General features: G+C 42.7%; 1 pseudogene; it reads left to right on the top strand.

The window, feature by feature from the left end:
* Positions 1–6,238: 6,238 nt before the first annotated feature.
* LOC139361528 (tigger transposable element-derived protein 1-like) lies at positions 6,239–20,539 on the top strand (annotated as a pseudogene).
* The last annotated feature ends 4,489 nt before the right edge of the window (positions 20,540–25,028 follow it).

Genomic DNA, 25,028 nt, shown 5'->3' with positions numbered 1-25,028 from the left:
ATTTATGATATATAATGTTTTGTTGTTGTTGAGGTTTTTTTGTTTGCTTTGTTTTTTTGAGACAGGGTCTCACTCTGTCACCAGGGTGGAGTGCAGTGGCACAATCATGGCTCACTGCTGCCTCAGTGAGGGCTCAAGCCATCCTCCCATCTTAGCCTTCTAAGTAGCTGGGACTACAGGCGTGTGCTACCACACACTCGGCTAATTTTTTTTTCTTTTTTTTTAAGAGATGAGGTCTCCTTATGTTACCCAGGCTGGTCTCAAACTCCTGAGTTCAAATGATCGTCCCACCTCAGACTCTCAACGTGCTAGGATAACAGGTGTGAGCCACCATGCCCAGCCTATGATAGATTTCTTGTTGTGCATTATATTAATGTAATTCTGTGTCACTTTTATAAAATATTATGATACATATACATAAATGTCCAGACCCTGTAACTAAGCTCAATAAATTAAATATAAAGTTATCCCTATTAAACATCACTTATCACTTATATTCTGAGGTGATTTTTTTTTTTTTTTTTTTGAGACAGAGTCTCACTCTGTTGCCCAGGCTGGAGTGCAGTGGCACATTCACAGCTCACTGCATCCTTGACCTCCTGGGTTCAAGTGATCCTCTCACCTCAGTCTTCTGAGTAGCTGGGGCTATGGTGCATGCCACTGCACCCAGCTCAAATGAGGATACTTTTTTCCTTTTTTTCTTTCTTTTTTTTGAGACAGGGTCTTACTCTGTTACCAAGGCTGGAGTGCAGTGGCACATTCATGGCTCACTGCATCCTTGACCTCCTGGGCTCAAGTGATCCTCCTACCTCAGCCTCCTGAGTAGCTGGGACTATAGGCACATGCTATCATGCCCGGGTATTTTGTTTGTTTTTGGTGGGGACAAGGTCTCCCTATGTTGCTCAAGCTATCCACCCATCCCAGCTTCCCAAAGTGCTGAGATTACAGGTGTGAGCCATTGCACCGGCCTGATTTTTTGAAGGGGAGAGGAAATAATGTTATCTCTAGAGTGCTGGAAATTTCCCCAAACCTAGACTATGCCCGTCAGTGAGTAGAAGATGGGAACATTCTCTATCAAGCATGTCATGGTGAGAAAAAGTAAAGTTTGGAGCTGTTTTTGCTCAACCTCCTCATTGAACAGACGACGAAACTGAAGCTTAGCGAGCTTAAGTTAATCAAGGTCACCTGGCTGAATCAAGAACACGCAGGGCCAAAAAGCCAATATTCCTATGTAGCATGAAAATAGAACCATAGCCCAGAAGGAGCTGCAGCTCAAGAGAGGCCAGTCAGCTCCTGGTTTCTACTGCGGTGGAGTCCAATAAATGTCATTAGCTAATTGAGGTCTGTATTTGTTTCCTGTTGCCTTAACAAATTACCACAGATGTAGTGGCTGAACAACACATATTTATTCTCCTACAGTTCTGGAGTTCGGATGTTGGACATGGATCTCACTGGGCTACAAAAAGGTATTGGTGGGGCTATGTTCTTTCTGGAGGTTCTGGGAGAGGAGCCTTTGCTCATTTGGGTTGTTGGCAAACTTCAGTTCTTCACGGTTGTAAAACTGAGGTCCTAGTTTTGTTTCAATTTTTTTTCCCCCCCTGGCTGTAAACTGAGAGCCCTTGCCAGCTTCTAGGGACGATTGCGTTCCTTGGCCTTTAGCCCCATCTTCTATCTTCAAAGCCAGGAATGGTAGATCAAGTCCTTGTCATTCTGCATCTCTCCCACCTTTCTTCCACAGCCCTAGCTTCCTCTGAAAGCTTCCAAGTTTTCTCCCTTTTAAGGACACGTGATTAAATTGGGCCCCTCTGGGTAATTCAGGATAAACTTCTGATCTCAATAGTCTTAACCTTGATCACATCTGCGAAGTCACTTTTGCCATGACATGCCCATGGGTTCCAGGGACTAGGACATGGGCATCTCTAGGGGTCACTATTTTGCATGCCAACCCAGTCCCTCCAGGACTCTGCCTCTACCCCAAAGAGGAAACAGGTTGGGCCCCCAGCTCTCCAACTAGCTACTCAGCTGTCATAACTGGCCTCCTTCCTTCCTTAATTCCCCCTTTCAATGGAAGTGTATTAACTTCCTCCAAAACACAAGATTAACAATATCACTTCTCCCTTCAAAATACGGGGTGGCTCTTCCTTATCCACATAATTGAATGTAACTCCTCACCCTGGCCTTCAATGTTTTTGGGCCTTTGATGATACTTTCAGCCTTCCTTTCACTCAAATCATCACAATTCACTCTTGCAAACTATTTTCTTTTGTCAAAATGAACCACTTGTAACCGTGTGACCAGCTCAAACCAATTAACATTGCTTAAGCTGTTACAGATGGCACAGAGCCAAAATTGCAAGTCATGTCACCCAGGCACATGCAATGAAAACTAATTGTTAACACCACCAGCCTGGCAGATCAGCTGCATTGGCTTCACCTGGGACTACTTAGCAATGCCTTAAAAGCTTGATCTCCCCACCCCCACCCCACCCCATATAGAGGAGACACACTTAAGCATTGCCTCCTGTCTCCTTGCTCGTCAACTCTCAATAAAGCTTTTTCTTATCGCAAAAGTCAGTGCCGTAAGTATTGGCTTCTGTGTGCATCACCCAGTGAGCCATAAGTATTGGCTTCTGTGTGCATCACCCCATGAGTCAAGGGCTCAGTAACACTCCAAATGCATCAGACACTTTCTCACCTCTGTATTTTTGTCAGCATTATTTTCTCTGCCTGGAGCACCCTTATCCCTTCCTCTCTGCATTTCCAAATCCTAAAGTTTTCCACACTCAACTCAAATGTCACCACTGCTTTGAAACCTTTCCTGTTTTCTCCCACCACCTTAAAGGCTAGAAATACATTTTTCTTCTAATTTCGCAGGGCCCTCATCTGTCCATTTTTATCGACACTAAGCACAGTTGGTTATCTGTTAGAACAAATTACACCAACATGTAGTGGCTTAAAACTGTAACTAATCATTTCTATATTTCATGATTCTGAGTTAAAACTTAGGTCAGGACAAAACAGGGCTGGCTTATCATTGTTCCATGATTTCTAGAGCCTCAGCTGAGTGGACATGGGCATCCCTCTTGTCCATTCTTTTTCCAGAGCTTCTTCACATGCTTAGCATGTACTTCCGCATAGCATGGTATCCTCAAGGTAGTGGGCATTTGTACATGGTAGCTCCAGGCTCCAATAGACCAAAATGGAAGCTGCCAATCCCTTTAAAGGCAGCCTGGAGCTGACATAGCATCATTTCTGCCTTACTTTACTTCCCAAAGCAGTCACATGACAGCTTTCAAGGGAAGGAGAAGTGGACCCTCACCATTCTACAGGAAGGGTATCAAATAATTTGAGGACATCTCTTAAAGAATAGAAATCATTGTCTAGGTACTTAGATGTATACCTGATCTTTTCTCCAAGGCTGTGAGTTCTCCAAGGTGTATGATTTATTTTGTAGCTCCCATATTGCCTAATGCAGTGCTTTGCCTGTAACAGGTGTGCAGTAATTTTTGTCGCATTAATGAACAAATGTGTTTAATAGATTCTTCTAGCCAAAGGCAATCACACCTAATTTTAAATTCTGCAGAGTGGAAAAGAAATTGGGGGGCTAGAGGTCACTGGAGAGATTTTGAAAATAGATGACTATGTTCTTTGGAGGGCAGACTATAGGCATGATTCTACAGTCTTTATAATGTGAATTATGCGTAATCAATTTGGAGTTGTATTGAACCAATCTCTATAATTAGATTCCAATGAAGCACCTGCTTTCTGTCAAACTTCAGTTCATGAGTGGGCATATTACTCAGAAACCCTTTTCGCATCGATTTTCAATGCTGCTTAATAGTCTGTTTTGCTGAGTCAATCAAAATTTAAATCTGTAATAATAAAATAAAATACTTGCCATTAAGTTAGTTTTTATCAGCTCTCTGCTCTGAGGTTACATAATATCAGTTTTTTAGAAATTAAAACCCTTGTTTCAATATATAGTGTTCCTTCTGAAATGCCTTTAGCAGCAGCTTTTCCAATTTTAACCATCATTATATCAGGAAAAAATACTGCTTTTCTTTCTTGTAATAAGAACATTGAAAAGGTTTTGCAGAAATGAAAAATACACTTAACAATAGTAATACAATAATTATAATAAGACTATTAGTTTTATATAAAGAAAATGATTACAAGGTAATGTGAAGAGTGAAAAAGCATGAACTTGAAAAAAAGGACTCCTAAATTCAAATCCTAGCTCTTCTACTTCTTAGAAAATTGCCTAATTACTCCGAGCTATTTTTTCCTCATCTGCAAAACAGAGCTACTAATATCTAACTCACAGGGTTGTTGAAATGATTAAAAGGACAGTGTACATTTCTAGCATGTTGAGAGTATTCAATAAGTGTTAGCTATTATCATTTGTATTGATTAATGGTTACTTACTAAGGATACTGTCCCTAAAGAAGGGGAGGAGGAGGAAGGAGAGAGGGAGGATAAGGGGGAAGAATACATAAAATTATGAAAGGCAGGTACAGAAGAGCCAGGAGGGGTAAGGGACATATGTGGAAATGCACTGGGGGCATTGGTGGGGATCAGTGACGTCTTCTCAAAGGATGTTGGCCCTGAAGCATTCGATGGAGAAATGGAATATATAAACAGGCAGTGGTGAGACCATACATGACAATAGAATCCTGAGCCACAGTCTTTGTAGCAACTGCCTTGGGAAGCCAAACCACAACCTCTGCAGCAGCCACTTCAGGAAACCAAACCACAATCTATGCAGTCAGGACTTGGTCAATGGCTGCCAAGGTCTCTATTTTTTTGCCCCTACTTCCAACTCAAGACCAACCAGAACTGGGCGCGGCGGCCTGTAATCCTAGCACTTTGAGAGGCCGAAGCGGGCAGATCACTTGAGGTTGGGAGTTTGAGAGCCAGCCTGACCAACATGGAGAAACTCTACTAAAAATACAAAATTAGCCGGGCATGGAGGCGCATGCTTGAATCCCAGCTACTCAGGAGGCTAGGGCAGGAGAATCACTTGAACCCAGGAGGCAGAGGCTGCGGTGAGCCAAGATCATGCCATTGCACTCCAACCTGGGCAACAAGAGCAAAAACTCTGTCTCAAAAAAAAAAAAAAAAAAAAAAAAAAAAAACCGGAAAAAGTCAAATACGCTTTCAAACCAATCACATAAAATGCCCCACTTCTTGTGGGCATGACCCCAGCTGCCCCAGGCCTACAACCTCCAATCAGAGCACACTTGAAGTCTTCGATAAAGACACCCCTGGCAGTCTTTGAGTCTCTGCCAAATGCAAGCGATGGTAGCTGACTCCCTCGTGTATTCATTTCTCAGAGCTGCCATAGGAAGTTACAAGTTTGGTGGCTTAAACAACAGAACTTTATTCTCTCACAGTTCTAGAGACTAGAAGTTTGAAGTCAAGGTGTTGGCAGGACTGTACTCTCTCTGAAGACTCTAGGGGACAATCTGTTCCTTGTCTTTCTCTTAACTTGTAGTGTTGCTGGCAATCAGCATTCCTTGGCTCGTAGATGCATTGCTCCAATACACACCCCATCATTACATGATGTTCTCCGTGTGGGCTTCTGTCTCTGGGTCCCATCCATCTTATAAGGACACCAGTCACCATGGATTATTATGGGCCCAGCCTACTGCAGTATAATCTCATCTTCACTAATTATATCTGCAAAAACACTGATTCCAAAGAAGATCACATTTGGAGATTCTGGGAAGGACATGAATTTTGAGGGGACACTGTCCAGCCCAGTACACCTTGCTGTAACCAACTCCAAATGAACAGTTCTGTATTCCCACATGGTTTGTGAGGACAGTGGCAGACAGTTGGCAAGTCAAGGGGGCAGAATAGTGGGGAAATCATAGGCCATGCCACAGGGTAAGCTACTGCCATAATAAACACTCCCCACAATTCGGAGACTTTGTGCACCAAGTCTACTCCTCACTCAGATCATAGTACATTGATGAGGGTGGGGTGGAGGAGGAGTGGGATTTCCATGCAGTGGCTACTTAGGGATTCCTACTTCTCTTTCTCAAGATTCACTTCACGTCTACTCATAGTTCACCAGCCTGAACTCAGTGCGACCACACCTGCTCCAAGGGAGGCAGGGACATGTATCATAGCCAGGTGCCTGAGAAGAGGTCACATATCAGTGGTGGTCTGAAGCCCAATTGTGGAGAAGAGAAAGGCCCATCTCCTCTGTCCATGCTCCGCTGCCCTATAGGCAGATGTACCAGGACCCCCAAACTGCAAGCTTCACAAAGGACTCCTCTGAGGACCACTCTCTAAACTATGCCAACCTCCTGGACCATCCTTTCCATGGTCCTTCTTTACAGTATGACATTGAGCAGTTTATAAAGGATGAAGGTATAATGTGTTAGTTCTCTGAAGGGTCATTGTAATTTACCAAGAGATCTAGATTCGCTCCCCACCCCCCGCCACCGCCGATGAATGAATCTCTAATAGTAAAATCACAGCTCTCAGAAGCAGAGCATGTGAGGTAGTAGGGATGGGAGGGCCCTTCTAATCACAGAGAGTGATCTAATCACATCCTGTACCTAAGGGTTGATCAGCCCAGAAGGGCATCATCAGAGAAGGTGCTTAGTGGCCAGGTGTATAAATTTTAAACAGGCTCCAAACTGTTTTTCAGCTTATCTGCTTACCAGCTGTGTGAACCGGCACACGCTTCTTTTAACATCTCTGATGCTTGGTTGCCTCATCCATGAAACAGGGCAATAATAGAACCCACTTCACTGGTTGCCTCTGAGAATTAAATTAGGTAAGACACAAATTATGCACCCAATGAGTGGTAAACATTGGTAGCCGGTAAGACCAGCTTACTTGGTATTTTTTCAGTGATAATGGAAAAACTTGAATTTTAAAATCCCACCTTCTCAGTTTCTTAGTATCTAAATATGTTGTCCAACACACACATCCTCCTGATCAATCGGGAGCCCCGCATGGGGAGACCCTCCTGTCTCCATCTTTGTGCTCCCCTCCACTGTGCCCCCCACCCGCCCGCCTGTCACTTTGTATGGAGTGAGTGTGGATCAAAGCTCAATTAAAACTCCGGGTGCTGGGGAACAAGAACGTGATCCTTGAGTCATTTTAATGACTTAAAATTAATGTAATAAGAGAAACATTGTTAATGCATTAAGGAAAACAGGGCTGTCTGCTGGAGAAACAAGCAGATCTTCACTTTGGAATCCTACACTTAGACATTGCTGCTTTCGCCTTAATTCTCAAGGCACCCTTTGGGACTTTGTTGGCTGAAATAGATTTACAGAGGACACAGCATTCATCATCAGGCCTCAGGTGACAGGCCTCTTAGGCGGCACCATTGCTGTCATTTTTTTGTTTTTAAACAAAACTCCCTTCAGCCTAAGAGTTCATGTAGTAAAGTCCACATGGGACTAACACCACCTGGGACCCAGTGGACATTTAGGGAGTCAGTCATGTGTCAGAGCTGCACTCCCTGAAATGCTGAGATCCACTCCCATTCCACATGCCATCTGCAATTGGGATGAAGCCCCTGATATGGTTTGGCTGTGTCCCCACCCAAATCTCATCTTGAATTATAGTTGCCATAATCCCCACGTGTCGTGGAGGGATCGGGTAGAGATGATTGAATCATGGGGGCGGGTTTTTCCCATGCTGTTCTTGTGATAGTGAATAAGTCTCATGAGATCTGATGGTTTCATAAAGTGCAGATTTCAGTGATAATGGAAAAACTGCACACGCTCTCTTGCCTGCCGCTATGTAAGACGTGCCTTTGGTCCTCCTTCACCTCCTGCCATGACTGTGAGGCCTCCCCAGCCATGTGGAACTGTGAGTCCATTAAACCTCTTTCCTTTATAAATTACCTAGTCCCAGGTATTTCTTCATAGCAATATGAAAAGAGACCAATACTGTCCCCTCTTAAAAGTCCTCGGTGGGAATGAAACAGAGAGTTGCTCTTTTCAGTATGGTTTAAGGAAAACTTCCATCAGGTAGATGAACATCATAGGGTTTGTCGCATCTGTGCTGCTTGGCTGACCCTGGGGGCTTGGGAGAAGCTGCTTCTGTCATTGTGGGACCCCCATGGCTCCTGCTCACAACAGTTTTAACAGCCTACCAAGTTTGTTCTCTCATGTACATGCTACTGCCAGTGTATAAGGAAACTGTTTTCTTCATACTCTGACTAGGCACAATTTAACAACTGTTTTAATGTCTTATTTATTTACATAAGAAAAAAATCATGGCCAGGAGCAGTGGCTCACGCCTGTAATCCCAACACCATGGGAGACAGAGGAGGGAGGATTGCTTGAGGCCAGGAGTTTGAGACCAACCTGGGCAACATAGTGAAGCTCTGTCTCTACAAAAAACCAAAATACTAAAAGTAGCTGGGCATGGTGGTATGCACCTGTAGTCCCAGCTACTCAAGAGGCTGTGGTGGGAGAATCGCTTGAGCATGGGAGGTCGAGGCTGTAGTGAGCCATAACCACACCACTGTACTCCAGTCTGGGTGACGGAGCAAGACCCTGTCTCAAAATGATTGTTTAAGCTTTCCATAAGGAAATTAGTTTTGTCCAAGATGAAAATTTCACTTTCTGAAGAATGAGTATGCCTAATAGCTGTTGAGTCACTTGCTTGAACCCACACCCACTATGTGGAATGTATTTTCCTTTCAATGAATCTGTTCTTTTCTTCTACTGAAAAAAAAAAAGGATGCCTAACTCCAAGAATTATGTACATTATTCACCTGTCACCATCCTAATTCATATCCTATTCATGTCCTTTGTACACAGGAACCTATTCTATTCTAGAAAAGAGAAATCACACTTTGTTTTGTGTTTTTCCTACAACTTAAAATTCCTGTGGGCAGTAGTTGGGTAATATTTTATCTTTGTAGTCCCTTAGCTTAGCATTGTAAGGAAATGTGAGTTGTATTACAGGAGATGGGAGAGCTTTGCCTAGTGATTTACCCAATTACTCACCCTACGATGTGCCATTTACTGTTTAGACATGGAAGAAACAGCAAAGAGCAGCACAGACAACCACCTTGCTCTCATGGAACTTATATTCTAGCACAAGAAGACCCACTCTATGCAAAGAAACTAAGTATGAATATGAAAATCTTAAGATAATAAGCGCTATTCATTTTTTAAGGTGATGAGAAAGAGACGACTAGGAGGAGGAAAGAGGCAACTTTAGCCAGGGAAGTCAGGAAAGGCCTCTTTGAGAAGCCCAGAGCGGAGCTGAGTTGAGCAGAGCTGGAGGCACAAGAAAGAGCTGTCCATGAGATCCAAGGCAGTTTGGCAAATGACGACCCCCAACCAGATCCCATCCACCATCAATTCAGATAGACGGAACAACACATGCTAAGTCCCAGCACAAGGACCAGGAGGACAGCAGAGAGGCTGGAATTAAAGGCGGAAGATGGTCCCTGAGAGACAAGCAGAGAGCAGATCCTATGGGACACAGGATATTTTTTGTCATCTCATCATATGCTACCATACGTTCTGGGTAAGATGCTTTTGTCTAGTCTCTACCTCAAAACAATTTCTAGTAACAGAAAGCAAGGCCTATGTTTTATCATTGTAATTGACAAACTCTACCCCATCTTCCTTGAACAACTTGGCCTGGGGGCTCACGAATCCATCACTTGCAACCCTATTGCTTAGAGCAGAGGTTTACCAACTAGAACAGATGAGCCTCATCTCAGCTCTGCTACTTACAGTGGTGTGAACTTGGGCAAGTTACTTAACTTCTCTGTGCTGCAGTTTTCCTCACCTGCAAAGTGGCGCTATTACTACCCAAATCAAGGATTCTGTGCAGATGCAATACATGTAAAGCACATAGTAAGTGCAGCTGCGATTGCTATTATTGAGCAGAACACTCACTGGGCACATTAAATGTGGGTGCCTGGTCCCGCCTCTAGATATCTAGATTCAGTAAATCTGGAATGGGGCACAGAAATCTGCCAGGAGGTGTGGGAGTCACACATTGAGAAATACTGCCCCAGGAAGACAGGTGTGGGACCATCTGGCCTGGCAACCTGACCTAGCCTAAGGCATTGATAAACAGTAACTGTCTATCGTTGAATGGGTAGATACTCTAAGGGTGTGGGGTGGGATTTTTTCCTGTGCAAGCTCAAACCTGAGGTTGAGCAAAGAACAGAGGTGGAGGTAAGGATAGAAATGGGTTGGGCCTCGAATCAATCCCACTCTGTGATGATAACATTAAGTACTCTCCATTGTAGGCAGAGCCCTGTGTGGATTAAGTTGTGATACGGACAAGAGACAGGGAAATACTGGGTACAAGAGTGTAGTTCCCTGGCAAAGGCTCTACCCTCAAGCCTGGATACCCATAGCCCTAAATGAGAACAGGCATTTCTGTTTTTGTGCCCAAAAAGCTGCCTTTTGGCCCCCCATACCTGCTATCCTGCCCACATATAAATCCCAAACTCTACACTCCAGAGCAGACCTGCAGGCCAGCAGACCAACAGACCAGCGACAGCAGAACGATGCGAGATAGAAAGAAAGGAACGAGGCAGCAGAGAGAGAAGAGGGACATCTGGACGCTGAGGGGAGTTTGGCCGGAGACGGTAGGAGAAGGGTCCAGCTGTCAGGCGGCCCAACTCCAGGGGAAGACCACCTTCCCACTCCATCCCCCTTCTGGCTTCCCATCCGTCTCACTGAGAGCCACCTCCACCACTCAATAAAACCTTGCACTCATCCTTCTAGCCCGCGTGTGATCCGATTCTTTCGGGACACTGGGCAAGAGCTCGGGATACAGAAGGCTGTCACACTGGCCCTCTGCCCTTGCGGTAAGGCAGAGGGTCCACTGAGCTGATTAATACAAAAGCTGTCTGCAGATGGCAAAGCTGAAAGAGCTTGGTAACACTGGAGTACAGGCACCCACCCCTAGACACTACCACAGAGCTGAGAGTCCAAAGCACTCACCCCAGCCTCTGTCCTGCCCATCCTCGTGTTTCCTCTAGGGGTTTGAGCTGTGGGGGTGACTGAACAGGTGAGCCACACCCTTGTTCCATGTCCTGTGAGGGGAATCAGGGAACTCTCCTGTTTCAGTTGTATACAGAAAAATAGTTCTGTTCTGTAATTCTCAGGAATCTCTTGTGTTTATCTCCATTCTTATCCTGTGGGTGTCAGTCCTTGGATTGCACTTCATGGGGAGGATATTATAAAGGGAGACAAGGCTTCCTCTCTTTCCCTGTGTCCCATTAGGTAGAGCTACAGGGGCCAGGGAGGTAAATGAGTGGGGTGGGACCAGTGTGAGATAATAGAGAGTGGTGAGGACTATGGTGAACCCAAGAGCACAGGCTGTACCTAAAGGGCTGGTGGCTCCTCCCCTTCAGCTAATTGTTGTCACACAGAAAATCAGACCAAGAATAATCAGATATTCCTATTTTCCAGAAGAAGCCAGATATCCAGATTTTTGTGCAATATATTTCTCATTAATAAATGTTGGCAAGTAATTCATTTTTTAAAACCCCATGCGGGCCAAACAAAACACATCGGCTGGCTGGATCCAGCCTGTGGGTGGGCCTTCAATTTGCAAACTTCAGTCTAGACTGAATAATTCCAGCTTTGGGACCTATGCTGACATTGTCCACCCACACCCGCACCCCTACTCTACCCCATGGCCTGGTGGTGGGATAGGACCTATCCAAGGGCAAGGAGTCTCAATCCTAGCTGCACATTAAAATCACCTGGGGAAAGAAAAATATATATTGATACCTAGGGCCCATATCCAGATATTCTGATTTAATTGGTCCAGGTAGAGCTCTTCAGTTAATATGTATTCATAGTTCAGCTCCACTGTATTTGCAGGAGATGGTCTTGGGACGAGGGTGCCCAGAAGTCTGAGAAACAATGCCAGGCTAGAAATCTCTGTCAAGGTATTGGATTTTTTCTCCTTTCCCCTTGTCTATGGAGAGCAGTTATATTAAGTTAAAAAGAGTTTGACATTATTAAAAGTTTTGTCTTTCAATTTCCATCACAATCACTTCTAGGTCATCCCTAAATTCTCATATTCTAGAATAACTTTACAAGGTAGAGGTCTTGGTCCTGGTCCTGGTTTCAGTGGGGTTAAGAAAGGACAAGCTAAAGATACCTTGCCCCTCCTGCTCCCCTCCACTAATGTCCACATCAAGAAGCAGCATCCCATGGCAGGGTTGAGTTCGGAAGCTCCAAGTGACAGCCAGCAGGCCAAAAGGAAGATGCTGTAACACTGAGGAGCTGTGCCAGGCTGTCTCATGTAGGTTTAAGGCATACCACCTCATTCCCAAACATACCAGAGCAAAGTGACCCTTAACGTTGGGGCCGAGAGTTGATGCTTGGGTGACAAATTATTTTTAATCTTTGATACTTAGCCAAGTGTTTGGTTCAAAGTGGTCTATAATTGTGTGTTGAAGAAATAGAGGAGGAGACAGAGAAAGAGAGAGTCAATGGCTGTCTTTATTGCTTTTCTGCCTTTTGAGGCAATTCTTACTCTTCTCATTCCCTCCCCATGAGTAAATGGGGGGTCTGTATGGGAACTGGGTCCACTAAACATTGTTTTGTATTAGCTGCTGTGCTTCCCAGCAAGTTCACGAGTTGCCAGGGTGGTTTCGTACAAAGGCTTCACTCACATATATTAATTGGCCCTTAACACACAGGAAGACACCAGTGAGGTTTTATAGTGTGTGGAGGTTTTTTGAACCAGGAACCAGATTCCTAGTTTTCCCTGCACCCACTATTTTCCCTTTGAAGTCAACAGGAGCCCTAGAGAGGGCTGTCTAGAGAGAAACAAGGATCTGGTCTAAGTGAATTGTTAGGAAAATGTATTAAAGTGCTAAAGGAAGATTAAGTTACCTAGAGAAAACACACTTTGGCCAGAAGGAACTGCAATGAGAACCATCTGAAGGAGGTCCTGGGGTCAGAGAAAAGAAAAAACGTATTTTTAAAATTCAATTAATGCATGCAGTTGCTTCAGAGGAAATAAGGACCCATTGTCCTTCGCATGTTTAAAATATAAATTGCCAATTAACAATGCTATTGGCAAATTGCTCTACAATTAAAAACATAGAAATGTTGTTTGAGGCAATTAGAATAATTGTCATATGTTAGTTATGGGTTGATGGATTTTTGCATGCTGCCAGCAATTACCTTTTGAGCCTGAGCTTTTCTGAACAGAATCCAAATCCATAAAGACATTGATATAATAGGAACTGTCTTCTTTGTTGGCATGCCTGCCATATTTTTAGTGTCTTTTAAGGTATGTAATTACCTTTAATTAGGTTTTCAGAAGAAAATGTTTAATATATGTTTGACTGGGTCATCATTAAAGAACCTTGTAACCAGTTTGAAAGGAGAAGAGAATAGGAGGAATACAGACTTGGGAGTCAGGCAAATCTTGGTTTAGATATTTACTAGCTGGGTACATTTGGCAAATTGCTCAGGTTTCTGAACCTTAAAGTAAAATGAGGAAAATATACCTTACAGTAATGCTAGGAGTATTATATGAGATAATGTTTACATATTCCTAAGCCAGGTGCTCAATAAAAGCAATGATTGTTTTTCTAGAAAGAGTACAGGTATCTTCTCAGGCTTGAAGTTCCTCTCAACTCTTTTATTGTAGTAAAATCCTTGAAGTTACTATGCTTGCAACTAGGACTGTCAAATGTGGCTATACAGATTATACCCTGCAAAGCTTCTAGGGTAGTCACTGACAATGGAATCTATGTGACTAGTGCCCCCTGGGGTTGTGCAGTGAACAACCTTCACAACTATATGTGGCCACTCTGCTTGCAACCAGAATCCTAAATTTATATCCTTTTTATTCTTGGTCCTCAGATAAGCATGTTCTGTTTTTGTTCATTAGACCTTCTCCTAGCTGGGCTTTTTCAGCAGTATTGATCGGCAGTTAGCAGATTTCCACCTGCAGGCCTGCAGTATGTTTTTGTAAATAAAGTTTTATTGGAATGCATTTACACATATTCTAAATGAATAAGTTCATATTCATATTGTCTATGGCTGCTTTTGTGATACAATGGTGGAGTACAGTGGAGGTGACCCCGGAATAACATGAGTTTGAACAGCGCAGGTCAACTTACACATGGGTTTTCTTCTGCCTCTGCTGCCCCTGAGACAGCAAGACCAACCCCTCCTCTCCATCCTCCTTCTTAGCCTACTCAATATGAAAACAAGAATAAAGACCTTATGATGATCAACTTGCACTTAAATAGTAAATATATTTTATCTTCTTTATAATTTTCTTAATAAATAATATTTTCTTTTCCTTTTTTTTTTTTTTTAGAAGGGTCTCACCCTGTCACCCAGACTCCAGAGTGCAGTGGTGAGATCACGGCTTACTGCATCCTCGACCTCCCAGGCTCAGGTGATTCCCCCCAGCTCAGCCTCCTGAGTAGCTGGGACTATAGGCATGCACCACCATGCCCAACTGAGTTTTTTTAAATTTTTATTTATTTATTTTTTTAATGTAGACACACGGTTTCACTAAGTAGTCCAGGCTGGTCTCTAACTCCTTGGCTCAAGGGATTCTCCTGACTCAGCCTCCCAAAGTGCTGGGATTACAGGCATGAGCCTCCGTTCCTGGCTCAATCTTATGATTTCAGATTCACTCATCCACACCTCCCCAAACTCTCTGGTACCTTGTAGCAGTCATCTACTGATCCTTAAAAGATTTTAACTCCTGATCCACTTTCACTCTCACAGTAATCTTTCCATCATAATTCTTGGTAATTTTCATAACCATGCAAATGATCTTTTCACTCTCCTGGCCTCCCACATTTTGAATCACATCATCTCCAGTGATTTTGTTTTCATTCATCATTTGACAAATATTTATTGAGTGCTTGACCTTACTCTTCTATTCTCAGCTGCTTCCTCCCACAGTCATACCTTACCTTGCTAATAATAGCAACCCCCTTACAATCAAGCATCCCTCTTTACAACCACATCTTCTATTTTGCCTTCTCATGATTCCTTAAACCTCCATCACCTCTACCCTTATTCTCCCTCTCAGCCAATGATCTTGCCTTCTATTTCACTAAGAAAATAGAAACAATCAGAAGAGAATAGCAAGGCCGGACGCAGTGGCTCACACCTGTAATCCCAGCACTTTGGGAGGCCGAGGCAGCAGGATCACCTGAGATTAGGAGCTCGGCCAACATGGCGAAACCCCATCTCTACTAAAAAATACAAAAAATTAGCTGGGTATGGTGGTGGTTGTCTGTCATCCCAGCCACTCGCGAGGCTGAGGCATGAGAAAAGCTTGAATCAGGGAGGTGGAGGTTTTTGTGATCCAAGGTCATGCCATTGCACTCCAGCCTGGGCAACAAGAGTAAAACTGCATCTCAAAAAAAAAAAAAAAAAAAAAAAAAAGAGAGAGAGAGAATAGCCGGAAACTCCTACTACCATGGCTACCTGCTTTGTATAATGAGGCACACTTCATTTTATTATGCTTTGCAGATAATGCTTTTAAAAAAAATATTGAAGGTTCGTGACAATCCTGCATCAAGCAAGCCTATCAGTGCCATTTTTCCAATAGCGTGTCTTCACTTTGTGTCTCTGTTACATTTTGGTAATTCTCACAATATTTTTAACTGTTTCATTGTTATTATGTCTGTTTTAGTGATCTGTGATCAGTGATCTTTGATATTACTATTGTTATTTTGAGGAGACGCCACAAACCACGCCATAGAAGATGGCAAACTTAACAGATAAATGTGGTGCGTGTTCTGACTGCTCCAGCAGCCACCATTTCCCAGTCTCTCTCCCTCTTCTTGGACCTCCTATTTCCTGAGACACAACAATATTGCAATTAGGCCAATAAATAACTGTCCACTGGCCGCCATGTGTTGAAGTGAAAGGAAGAGTCACACGTCTCTCACTTTAAATCAAAAGCTAGAAATAATTAAGTTTAGTGAGGAAGGCGTGTTGAAAGCTGAGATAGGCTGAAAGCCAGGCCTCTTGCACCAGTTAGCCAAGTTGTGAATGCAAAGGAAAAGTTCTTGAAATAAATTGAAAGTGCTATCCCAGGCTGTGCGCAGTGGCTCACACCTGTAATCCCAGCACTTTGGGAGGCTGAGGTGGGTGGATTTCCTGAGCTCAGGAGTTCAAGACCAGCTTGGGGAACATGGCAAAACCCTGTTTCTACCAAAAATATAAAAAATTATTCGGGCTTGGTGGGACACGCCTGTGGTTTCATCTACTCAGCAAGCTGAGGTGGGAGGATCACTTGAGCCTGGGAGGCAGAGGCTGCTGTGAGCCAAGATCACACCACTGCATTCCAGCCTGGGTAACAGAGTAAGACCGCTTCTCAAAAAAAAAAAAAAAAAGAGAGAGAGAGAGAGAAAGAAAGAAAGAAAAAGCAAAGAAAAGAAAAAGTGCTACCCCAGTGAACACAGGATTTTTTTTTTTTTTTTTTTTTTTTTTTAAAGCTAAACAGCCTTATTGTTGATATGAAGAAAGTGTAAGTGGTCTGGATAGAAGATCAAACCAGCCACAACATTCTCTTAAGCCAGAGACCAATCCGGAGCAAGGCCCCAACTCTCTTCAATTCTATGAAAGCTGAGAGAGGTGATAAAGCTACAGAAGAAAATTATGAAGCTAGAAGAAGTTGGTTCATGAGGTTTAACGAAAAAGCCATTTCTATGACATAAAAGTGCAAGGTGAAACAGCAAGTGCTGATGGAGAAGCTGCAGCAAATTATCCAGAAGATCTAGGTAAGATCATAGCTGAAAGTGCCTATGCTAAACAATAGATTTTCAGTGTAGATGAAACAGCATTCTATTGGAAGAAGATGCCATCTAGGACTTTCTTAGCTAGAGAAGAAACATCAATGCCTGGCTTTAAAGCTTTAAAGGACAGGATGATTCTTTGGTTAGGGCCAATGCAGCTGATGACTTTTCAAGTTGAAACCATTGCTCATTGACCATTCTGATAGCCTTAGGGTTTTTAATAATGATACTCTGCTCTAGAAATGGAACAACAAAGCCTGGATGATAGTATATCTGTTTACAGCGTGATTTCCCGAATATTTCAAGCCCACTGTTAAGACCTACTTCTCAGAGGAAAGGATTTCTTACAAAATATCGTTGCATATTGACAATGCTCCTGATCACCCAAGAGTTCAGATGAAGATGTACAAGGAGATGAATGTTGTTCTCATGCCTGCTAACACAACATCCATTCTGCAGCCCATGGATCAAGGAGTAATTTCAACTTTCAAGTCTTATTATTTAAGAAATATATTTCATAATGTATTTCAGCTGCCATAGATAGTGATTCCTCTGCTGGATCTGGGCAAAGTAAATCTAAAACCTTCTGGAAATGGTTCACCATTTTAGAAGCCATGAATGTTCTTCAAAATTAACAAGAATTTGGAAAAAGTTTATTTCAACCCTCATGGATGACTTTGAGGGTTTCAAGACTTCAGTGGAGGAAGGAATTGCAGATGTAGTGGAAATAGTAAGAGAACAGGAATTTGAAGTGGAGCCTGAAGATGTGACTGAATTGCTGCAATCTCATACTCAAACGTGGGCAGTTGAAGAGTTGCTTCTTATGCATGAGCAAAGAAAGTGGTTTCTTGAGATGGTATGTGCTTCTGGTGAAGATGCTGTGAACACTGTTGAAATGCTCAAGAATTTAGAATTTCACATCAATCTAGTTGATAAAGCAGAGGCAGGATTTGAGAGGATTGACTCCAATTTTAAAGGTTCTACCATGGGTAAAATGCCATCAAATAGCATGGCATGCTACAGAGAAATCTTGCAAAAGGAGGAATCAGTCTATGCAGCAAACTTTACTGTTGTCTTATTTTCAGAAATTGCCACAATCACCTCAGCCTTAGCAACTGCCACCCTCATAAACACTGAGGCAAGACCCACCACCAGCAAAAAGATTACAACTTGCTGAATGCTCAGATGATCATTGGCGTTTTTTAGCAATACATTTTAAAAGTAAGATATATACTTTTATTTTAGACATACACTATTGCATGCTTACTAGACTATGGAACAGTATAAACATAACTTTTGTATGCACTGGGAAGCCAACATATTTGTGATTCTCTTTATTGTAATATTTGTTTTATTGTAGTGGTATGGAACCAAACCTGTAATATCTCCAAGGTACGCCTGTAATCTGCCTTCCAGCTTCTTTAAGACTCTTTGGTCCCAGGGAAAATCATCCTCTCCCCTTGTCCAGTCTTGGTTACTCAAGAATATTGCTCTCACGTTTCTCCCCTTCCCTTAGTACATTATTGCTTTGTTTCTATTCTCTACAAATGTATTTCCATCATTAAAAATGCCATGTTATTTCTCTCATCTCAAAATAAAACAAACTCTCTTGACTCCACTTTCCTCTCCAGCGATCATCCCATTTCTCTGTTAGCTTTGGTAGCACAACTCCTCAAAAGGGCTATCATCATTGTGCCAAATTATGATTATCTTCAGTTCTCTCTTTAATACTCTAATCTTGCCTTTGTTCTCTCTACTTCACCAAAAGAGCCATCGTCAAGGTTACAATAAAATCTGATGCTAAATCCAATGGTCAGTTCTTAGTTCTCACCTAGATCTTCCAAAAGCGTTTCCCACAGTGAACTATCCCTCCTACTTAGCTTCCAGAACACCATGTTCTATTGGGGGGCACAGGAGAGGTGGTGAATCATGGGAGAGAAACATTTAGGAGACCCTGGGACACATTTGGATTGACTGTATTGAATGAAGGCGGAGTCTCACTCTTTGTGCAGAAGCCTCACCCTTGTAAAACAGACATGTAGACTGAGAAGTAGTAACTCTCTCGTTCATGTGATGCCTAGAGGAACTTAGTGGCTAAGGAGTGAAGGGGTGGATATAGCAAGAGGAGTCAGCCCTGAGTTGTGTACTATTCCCCAATTCATAAGTTTTTGACCTTGACCGGGTTACCTATGCTTTCCAAGCTTTAGTTTTCTTATTTATAAACTGTCGACGGAAATGCCTACTACAGAGGCTTGTTGTAAAGGTTAAATCAATGTTACAGAAAGGCTGGGATCATAGTTGCAAACTCAAATGCCTGATGGGGTGGGCAGGCAGGAAATATAAATTAAGACAGCAGATGCCTACCTCCTAAAGGCAGGTCAAATTCAAATTTTGAAAATAAACACTTCAGGCCAAATTAATCCCCGTGAAGCCCAAGTTTGGCCAGCGTTTTTACCTGGATGGTGGCTGAAACATGGTAGATGTTGGTTAATATTAGATTACCTTTGAGCTAGAAATCTACCTCAATCAGTCTTTCAGTCAACCTACGATGTTTCATGTCTACTGCATTCATTTCGCACATCTGTCCTGAGCCTTTCTCATGCCAGGTGCTGTGAGAGACCCTGGGGTGTAGAGTGGAGGTCCCTGGCCTCAGGCTTCAGCTCTACTGTTGGAAAGAGTCAGGTACAAAATGGGCTGGCCAAATCTAAAAATAACTGGAAACCGTGAAAGGTGTTGTGAATACAAACAAAGGAACAAGGTTAAAAAAATTTTTGAGAAGGAGCTGGGAATCTACTATAATAAAGTATATGAGAGTGCTGGTTTAAAGTGTGAGTTCTGGGCTGGGTGCAGTGGCTCAAGCCTGTAATTTCACCACTTTGGGAGGCTGAGGCTGGAAGATCGCTTGAGCTCAGGATTTCGAGACCAGCCTGGCTAATAAGGAGAAACTGTGTTGCTACTAAAAATACAAAAATGTAACTGGGCACGGTGGCACACACCTTAGTCCCAGCTACTCAGGAGGCTGAGATGGGAGAATTGCTTGAGCCTGGGAGATGGAGGATGCAGTGAGCTGAGATTGCACCACTGTGCTCCAACCTGGGTTACAGAGCAAGACCCTGTGTCAATAATAATAATAATAATAAAGTGTGAGCTCTGGAGTCTAATTTCCTAGCTGTGTGACCTTTAGCAGATTACTTCCTTCTGCACCTCAGTGTTCTATTTTACAGAAAGAAAAGATTTTAATAGTTCTGCCTCATAGGGCTGTAGGGAGGATCAAATGAGGTGATGCATTTGAACCACTCAAGTTATTCCCTGATGCATACTGTAGTAGGTTCTCATATAGCCTAGCTATATGGCATGCAAAAGGTTCTAAATGTGCATTTAGAAACTAGGATTCCAATTAGGGCGACCAATTTGTCCTGATTTTTCCAGAACTTTTCCTATTTTAGCACTTGAAGTTCCATGACCTGGGAAACCCCTGAGTTCCAAACCTAGGTGGTTGGTCACCAGAAGTTTCTGACCTGGCAGATCTGCTCCGGCAGGCTTCACCCTGACCCGCTGCACTCAAAGACACAAAATCCCTTTGTCTTCCAATAGTCTGTGACTCTGTGGCCTGCTTCCTGTGACCTGCTTATAGCCTTGACTGGAAAATGAGGTTTGCATACAGAAAACCATTCATTCATTTGATCACGTATTCGTTCAGTAACATGTACTGAATGCCTGCTATTTGTCAGGCACTGTTCTAGATCCTGGGGACCCAGCTGTTAACAATACCATCAGATTATAAACTCTCTGATGGCAGGGACTTAGCTAACTTGATTTTGTAAGCAGCACTGTTTCACAATGATGTCTTCTAAGAAATGAGAGCTGGAGAATATATAAGGAAGCAGTAAGCTATGCCTTGTAGAACTTAAAGGTTAGCACACAGCTAAGAGATATAATCCCCACCACTGTCAACCCCTACCAAAACATGCCCACAAACTCTGTATCTCAATGTCAGTTTTATGGCTGGGGTTCCATTTTAAAATATTCATTTATTTGTCCCTTATGAAAAATGCAGTAAACACGTTAAGCCTTATCTGATCTTTTCGGGAAGAATAGAACTTCAATTATTTCATAACAGTTATTTTACCTGGATGCCATGGGGTTACATAAGAGAACACACCTTTTACAAATAAGCAGATCCTCTGCATTTCTCTCATACCTGTTTCCAAGAGAAGTGGAAGGGAACCTGTTTTGTGACCTGCTGAAGAATCAGAATATTTATTACCTAAGAAGTTTTGTTTGATGGCATCAGCCAGTTAGTGTGTTGCATTCAATCAAGGGCCCTGACAAACATGTCTGGAAGGTCAACTGATAACACTAATTTTTTTGACACTCCTAATGACAGGTTTATTTGATTAGACGTTATTCCTCCCCCCAAAATCCACTCACGTTTTATTGCATGCTCACTTAGCCACACTTGTTATCTCAGTTATCTATGGCTGCATAACAAGTCACCCCAAAATTCAGTGGCTTAAAACAAGAGCTTTCTTTATTGGTCATGGTTTTGTGGGTCAGGAATTTGGGCAAGACTCTTGGGGATGGCTTAGCCGTGCTCATGTGATGTTGGCAAGGCTCATTTGTGCAGTTCCATTTAGCCGGTCTGTGCTAAAAGGTCCAAAAGGAGTTCACTCTTATGTCTAGGGTTATGATGCTGGCTGTTGACTGGGCCACCCAGTTTTCTTCCACGTTGCTTCTCTCTCTCTCCATGGTCTCTTCTCCTCCAGGGCCTCTATTTCTAGGAGGGCAGCCTGGACTTCCTTACATGACAGCTCCGGGTAGGAAGTGGGTGAGAAACAAAGTTGCCAGGCCCAGAACTGGTACCCTACTGCATTCTATCAGTGAGAGCAAGGCACAAGGCCAATCCAGATTTAAGAGGGAGAGAAAATAGACTTTGCCTCTTGAGGGGAAAAACGCTAGTGGCCGTCGGCAGACAATTATTCTGTACAGCTGCCTTCTCCAAATAGTACCCAGTCAAGGCACTTCAAATAAGAAGAGTTGTGGAAAAGACAAAGACTTTTCTTTGATTTATAGCATCTAAATCCAAGAAGAGTGTCAAGCTCCCCCAGGGAAATAAGGATATTTAAATGATTATCTAAAGAATGTAGCTCATGGATAAGAATGACAGTGAAAAGCATATAATATGTGTCTGTCTGTATGTTTATAATAAATTTGAAATGTGTCATAAACACAACTGTCCTTTTGGAAACAAATATAACAGGCTATAAAATTCGCAAATGCTTTTTATTAGTCTGAATGCATGGTGAAGGAAAAGAGAGTTGAATGACACGAGAGGATTGTACCAAAATCTCATGGACAGCAGATGTTTTGCATGCTCTTCAGTTTAGGTGCAATAATGCCAACCACATGCTTGTCTTTATTTTTGAAATTACTTTTTTTTTTTTTTTGAGACAGAATCTCACTTTGTCAACAAGGCTGGAGTGTACTGGTGTGATTTCAGCTCACTGCAACCTCTGCCTCCCTGGTTCAAGTGATTCTCCTGCCTCAGCCTCCCGAGTAGCTGGGACTACGGGTGCATGCCACCATGCCCAGCTAATTTTTGTATTTTTAGTAGAGATAGGGTTTCACCATGTTAGCCAGGCTGGTCTTGAACTCCTGACCTCAGGTGATCCGCCCACCTCAGCCTCCCAAAATGCTGGGATTACAGGCATGAGCCACCATGCCCGGCCTTAAGATTCACATTTCTGAGAAGGTCCAGGTAATATTGATGTGGCCAGCACACAGATTTGAACAGCAAGCATGTATAAAATAAAATGGGAGAGGAAAGAGGCTTGATAATTCTCCCTCCTTTCAGGGCAGGCAAGAATCACTCAGCAAATATTGTCCCTGTGCCTACCATGTGCCTGGAATTGTACTAGACAACAGGAATACCAAGAAGGGATTTAGACTCAGTCTTTTAACTTACGTTTAACTGACTGAGCTACTAGTCTGGAGGGGGAGATAAACAGGAAAAATAATCAAAAGCGAGAATGATAAGACAGGGTGTGTGATTGGGGTAGGTTAGCTGTGAGCCTCATCCTGCTCAGCACCTAATTAGGGTATAATGTGGGCAAGTGGATTGACCTCAGAGTTTCAGTAACTTCACATGTAAGATGATGATCTCTAAGGTATCTCATAGAACTCTTCAGTGAAATTAAGCCATGATGTGAAATAACGCCTAGCAGAAAGTAAGTGCTCAGTAATATTAACCACTGTTGTTATACAAGTGCTGCTGTTTATGGGGGAAGAAAAAAGTCAATATATTTATCTTTAAAATTTTAACTTATTAATCATAGAGGAAACTCTGGAAATCTATTAGTAAATATGAAAAAGCAAAGAAATCACATCCATTCTCATGGCATCCTTGAAAAAGAAGCTTCACGATACACTTCACAAGACATTCACTGAATATAAAGTATGTGTGGTGGTGGTTGTGATGAAACCTATGCTTTAAGATTCTATTTATTACTGATGCTGTGTGACCTTGGGACAATCACTGAACTTCAGCTTTCTCATCTGTAAGGTGGGAACAATAACAATTTTCATATTCAAAGTTTAGGAGGCTCAAATGTCAAAATAGATCTTTGGGTTTGTTTGTTTGTTTTTGAGACAGGGTCTTGCTCTGTCACCCAGGCTGGAATGCAGTGGCTCGATCTCGGTTCAATGCAACCTCTGCCTCCTGGGCTCAGGTGATCCTCCTGTCTCAGCCTCCTGAGTAGCTGGGACTACAGGCACACACCACCATGCCCAGCTAATTTTTGTATTTTTAGTAGAGAAGGGATTTCACCATGTTGGTCAGGCTGGTCTCAAACTCCTGACCTCAAGTGATCCACCCATCTTGGCCTTTCAAAGTGCTAGGATTACAGGCATTAAGCCACTGTGCCCAGCCCAAAATAGATCTTTGATGTCCACAGAACTGGTTTGGAATCTTGGCCCTGTCACTTATTAGCTTGTGTGGGCTTAAACGTTTTTCTTAGCTCCTACCTTACTGAAAAAAGTATATAAAGCACTTAACAACGTGAAAGACACATAAAAAGTGCTCCCTAAATGATAGCTGATGTTATCATGTGACAGTGCTTTGAAAAATGTAAGGTATATGACTTCATAAAGATTATTATTATAAGTTACGATCAATGTGCTGTTCTTTATATACATTGAAGTGTTAGTTCTGAGTTGCTGGCAGTGAGGCATAAACTTTGATTCCTCCCTGCACTCACCCTCATGTACTTCTCGGAGTGACATTTGCAAAGGCAGTAGATTGGGAGTGAGGAGTGTGGTCTCTGGTGATGATGTAATTAGCCCATCCCATTATCATCACCGTCAGAGGTAAGGGACTGCCTCTTACAATGACCATCACTCCAGAATCTCAGTCTCAGAATTCTGAAATGCTCATACCTTTGATACATTTTTTTTCATCCTTTCAGTGAACCAGTAGACATTTCACATTCACAAGGCAAGGACAAGTGGCAAGGTTCTACTTTGTGTAGAAAGTGGACTCTAAAGGTTTTTGGTCCCTGTCGATGGTGCTCTGTGGAGGAGGGCAGAACCTGTGAAGGGTCACAGCTGAGCTGCAGGCAACAACCATTCTTGCTTTGGAACTGCAGCAGCTGCAGCTTGGCGCTGTTTGGGCATTAACCAATATTCCAATAGCCAGAGATTGCACAAGAAAACCACCTCCATCAAAGGCAAATGTTGGAATGGGGGATGGGGAGATCTCAAAATCTTTCTCTTTCTATATTCTATTCGCAGACTCATTAGCCTCTTCTCTTACCTTCTCCACCCATCCATCTCCTTGACAAGATTATTGCGAGGAAGGAGTTAATGAGTACACAGTTTTATTTTCCTTGGAAGAGAGATACAAAACAGGCTCAAAGCAGGGCTGTCATCACCCTGCAAGTCTTCAGGGGTTTTATAGGTAATTATTAACCCTTTGTCACATTCCCGGACAAGAAACTTTCCTGCTGAAAGAACCTGCTAAGATTTTCCATCTATATTATACATATGGGCTCTCAGTTTTTCAGAGTTAACAATTCAATAACACCTTGAAAACAATTACATGTATGTAGATCTAAACAGTTTATAATGCCCCTTGTGTCCTTTATCAAAATGATCCTTCTTTACTCACTCAGCACCCAGGTCAAGTACCATTATCTTTGTTTTCTATTTTTCTTTTATATATATATATTTTTTTTGAGATGGAGTTTTGCTCTTGTCTCCCAGGCTGGAGTGCAATG

Source organism: Macaca nemestrina, chromosome 2 (assembly GCF_043159975.1).
Source record: "Macaca nemestrina isolate mMacNem1 chromosome 2, mMacNem.hap1, whole genome shotgun sequence".
Classification (NCBI taxonomy): Eukaryota; Metazoa; Chordata; class Mammalia; order Primates; family Cercopithecidae; genus Macaca; species Macaca nemestrina.
The sequence above is the reverse complement of the archived record's forward strand: the minus strand, read 5'-3'. Positions and strand labels throughout refer to the sequence as shown.